Source organism: Desmodus rotundus, chromosome X (genome assembly GCF_022682495.2).
Source record: "Desmodus rotundus isolate HL8 chromosome X, HLdesRot8A.1, whole genome shotgun sequence".
Taxonomy (NCBI): Eukaryota; Metazoa; Chordata; class Mammalia; order Chiroptera; family Phyllostomidae; genus Desmodus; species Desmodus rotundus.
Window position 1 is genome coordinate 12,102,626 of NC_071400.1, and position 4,830 is coordinate 12,107,455.

The following is a 4,830-nucleotide window of genomic DNA, read 5'->3' on the forward strand; positions in this document are numbered from 1 at the left end:
AGGACAGGAACTCCTTCTTTCTTTCTTCTGCATAGTATTCCATTGTGTAAATGTACCATAGTTTTTTGATCCACTCATTTACCGATGGGCACCTAAGCTGCTTCCAGCACTTGGCTAGTGTAAATTGTGCTGCTATGAACATTGGAGTGCATAGGTTCTTTTGGATTTGTGATTCAGGGTTCTTAGGGTATAATCCCAGCAGTGGTATTGCTGGATCAAAAGGCGGTTCCATTTTTAGTTTTTTGAGGAAATTCCATACTGTTTTCCACAGTGGCTGCACCAGTCTGCATTCCCACCAACAGTGCCCCAGGGTTCCCTTTTCCCCACTACCTCAGCAGTGCTTATTGTCTGTTAATTTGTTTATGATGCCCATTGTCACTGGTGTGAAGTGGTATCTCATTGTGGTCTTATTTTGCATCTCTCTGATGGGCCCTCCTTTCATATATGTCTCTGGGCCCTCTGTCGTCCTTGGAGAAGTGTCTGTTCAGGTCCTTTGCCCGTTTTTTAATTAGATTGTTTGTCTTCGTGGAGTGGAGTTGTGTGAGTTCTTTATATATTTTGGAGATCAAACCCTTGTCTGAGATATCATTGGCAAATATATTTTCCCACACAGTTGGTTACCTTTCCCTTTTGTTAATGTTTTCTTTAGCTGTGCAGAGGCTTTTTATTTTGATGAAGTCCCATTTGTTTATTCTTTCCTTTATGTCCCTTGCTCTAGGGGACATATAGTTGAAAATATTGCTGCCTGGAATATCTGAGATTTTCCTGCCTATGTTCTCCTCTAGTACTTTTATGGTATCACGACTTATATTTAAGTCTTTTACCCATGTTGAATTTAGTTTTGTATATGGTGTAGGTTGGTGGTTGAGTTTCTTTAATCTATCTCAAATACATTGCCCAAATTTCTATGCCTATTATGTCTCTCCATCAACATCACTCATTATGATTTATTTGATTATTAATTTGATAACTGTTTATTTAAATGCTTAAGGAGGAACCTAACATTAATCACTTACAATTGCAATATTTATTGAGTATTTATTGACTATCAGTCATAAGCCAGATACTAGACTAGGAACTGGAGCATATGTTGATGAAACCAGACACATTCCTTGAGTTCATGTGACTTAGAGATAAGAGGGTAAGACAGACATTAAGTAAATAGCCAATAAATAGTTAGTTGCAATAGTAATAAGTCATTTCAAGAAGTACAGTGATATGAAAACCTTAACAAAGGAAATCAAATAAGGCTGTGAAGTGAGGAAATGTTTCCCAGAAGAAGTAAAGGTAAAACTCAGATTCAAGAATGAATATGAGTTAGTTGGGTGCAAAGTGCTGTAGAGTATTTCCATCCTGTCCTAAATAGAACAGCATGCTCAAGGGCATTAAGAGGAGACAGAAAGATAAGTAAAGCCAAGTTGCTGAAAGAAATTGAATTTGCCTGGCATGTAGAATGTAAGGGGAATGAGGTGGTGAAAAATAAAACTGAAGAGATTGGCAAGAGCCAGATCATGAGTGGGAGTAGGGCAGGGGGAGTGTTATAAGCCATGTTGAGGAATTTGAATTTTATTGTAAAGACAATGTGAAGACATTTTTAGGGTTTAAAGCAGGGAAGAGATATGACCAAAAATTATGCTTTAAAAAATCATTCAAGATGCTCCATAGAGAATTGATTTTAGGATGGACAGGACAGTGTGGATGAGAGACGAGTTGGCAGCTCTTTCAATGGTGCCAGTGAGAGATTGATAGTAGCTTGGACCAGAGTGGCAGCAATGGAATTTTTAAAAAGTGATTTTCTTCCTAAGATAGTTGAAAATAACAAGGCCACACTCTCCTTCCTGGCCACTGGAGATCAAATATGTTTTAACAAATAGAAATAATAAAGTTGAGAGTCATAAGTTGAAAATACAGGAAGGGAAGGACATGATCAATGGAGAAGCCTACCAGACAGAATATCATATGTTCAGAGCATCATAAGGAGTATACTCTTAGAGACCAGGAAGGGCATATACTTGATTTTAACAAAGGAAAGGAAAATGGATGCATACTGTTATGATTGTCTCATTTTTCCCCAAAATCCATATGTTGCAGGCTTAATTCCCAGGAGCTCACAATGTTACCAACATAGGATCTTTACAGAGCTGATCTGTGAGTTAAAGTAAGATTATTAAGGTGAGCCCTATTCCAATATGATTGGAGTCCTTACAAACAGGGGACATTTGGACACAGAGCTACACAGAAAGGAAACATGATGTAAATAGTCACAGTGAGAAGATAGCCTTCTACAAAGCAAGGATATATGCCAGGAACAGGTCTTTACTTCACAGTCCTCAGAAGAAACTAACTCTGCCAAAACCTTGGTTTTGGATTACTACCTTCTAAAATTCTGAAACAATAGATTTTTATTCTTGAGGCTGCCATATTTGTGGTACTTTGATCAGTCCTAGCAAACAAATACAGGTACAAAAGCATATAGGTTTGTGTTTGGTGAGTGAAAGTTGAGAGTGTTGTTAATATTTTTCAAATTCTAATTCCCCTGTAAAGTAAGAGACAAGATCTGCTAAGAGTGAAAGGAGGCATAGCCATGAGTAAAAATGAGGCTGTGTTTCAGGGTTCCAGAGCCAGGAAAAGAAGTCCCCATAACATCTGGCTATAAAAACTAGTGGGATTACGATTGAGTGAGACACAGGATTCTGGAGTCTCACGTAGTTCTGCTTAAAGAAATTGCATATAGACTTACACAGATGCATTTCCTCTGAACTCCGGCTCTGGGGTGCAGCTCCAAAGGCACCAGGACATACAAGGAGGAACTGAAGGGTCTGGCATAAGGGCAAGAATTGGAGGAGCAGCTTTCTCCCAGATGGAAGTGCTGGCAGAAGCCATTGTTCCTTTTCTGAGCCATCTCTGCCACCCCCACAAGCCACAGAGCTGGAAGGCAGGTGCCATATCTGAATCTTCATCAACATTTCTATCACTGTTTGCCCCAGCCTGGTGATGTGCTGAGACCCAACCCACAAACTTGAGGGTCCACCCAAACTATTTTCAGTGGCTTTTCCATGTGAATAGCCTCTCTTGGCTCATGCTTCAGACTTCTCTAAAATCTCTCAAAAATGAAGCCTCTAGTCTTATCATGCCCATACCTCTTCCTAAGTGGTACCAGGCCTGGAACTAGTAGCAGCTGGCCTTGGTTCACAGCTTAGACTTTTCTGGGTACCTCTAAACCAAGTAGCAGCCATCTACAGGTCACTTTGTAGCTCATATTAAGGGACCCAAAGCATAACACAGGTGATAGCTGACCTTGGTGTGTACTTCCTTGGAGGTACCAGAGCCACTGCACCCAGTGGACAGCTTCAAACAACACTGAAGTACTACCTAACTACCTCGACAAATGACACACACAAGGAGCGGACTCAGTGCGTACCAGAGTCCTGCTGAAATAAGTCCTGCTCCATGGGGTGGGTCCCTGCACAGCTGATACTCCATGAGGGTCACAGTCAGTCCTTGCAGCTCATTAGCCTAGGTTTAAATCCCTACTATTGATATGCCAACAGCAATCAAGGATCAACTAAAACAGGAGGGTATACACAGCCCACACAGGGGAGAGGGAACATCTGGAGTGTCCAGCTTGGGTGAATGGGGAGGTTGTGCCACTGGACCACTCAGGATACCTGCTATGCTAGGCCACTCTACAAAGCCAGGGAGATGTAGCAGCTCTACCTAATACATATAAACAAACACACAGGGAAGCTGCCAAAATGAGGAGATGAGAAACATGTCCCAAATAAAGGAACAGACTAAAACTCCAGAAAAACTACTAAACAAAATAGAGACAAACACTCTACTAGATGCAGAGTTCAAAACACTGGTTATAACAATACTTAAGGAACTTAGGGGAAGAGTGGATGATCTTAGAGAGAACTTCAACAGTGATAGGAAACATAAAAAATGGAGGTATAAAACAGTAAATGGAACCATTCATAAATAAAGGATACACTAAATGAAATGAAGAATAATTTATAATGAATCTATAGTAGATTAGATGAAACAAAGAATCAAAATGGAGATTTGAAATATAAGGAAGCAAAAACATCCAATCAGAACAACAAAAACAAAAATGAGTCCAAAAAATGAGGATAGTGTAAGGAGCCTCTCGGACAACTTCAATTTTACCAACATTTGCATCATGGGGGGTGCCAAAAGGAGAAGAGAGAGAGAAAGAAATTGAAAACCTATTTGAAAAAATAATGATAGAAAACTTCTCTAACTAGTGAAGGAAATAGACATAAAAGTCCAGGAAGCACAGAAAGTCCCAAACAAGATGAACCCAAAGAGGCCCTCCCCAAGACACATCATAATTAAAATGCCAAAGTTTAGAGACAAAGAGAGAATCTTAAAAGCAGACAAGAGAAAAGCAGTTAGCTACCTACAAGGGAGCTCTCATAAGATTGTCAGCTGATTTCTCAACAGAAACATTGCAGGCCAGGAGGGATTAGTAAATGATATTCAACGTGATGAAAATCAAGGACCTATAAGCTATCCTTTAGAATCTAAGGACATAAAAAGAGCTTCCAAGACAAGAAAAAGCTAAACGAGTTTATCACCACCAAACCAGTAATAATGAACAGTTAAAGGATGTTCTTGAAGAAGAAGAGGAGGAGGAGGAGTAGGAAGAAGAAGAAGGAGGAGGAGGAGGAGGAGGGAGGGGGAGGAGGAAGGAGGAGAAGAAAATGGCAATAAATACATATCTATCAACAATTGAATCTAAAAGTAAAAATAAATGAACAAGCAAAAGAGAAACAAACCCATAGATACGGAGAACATTTTGATGGT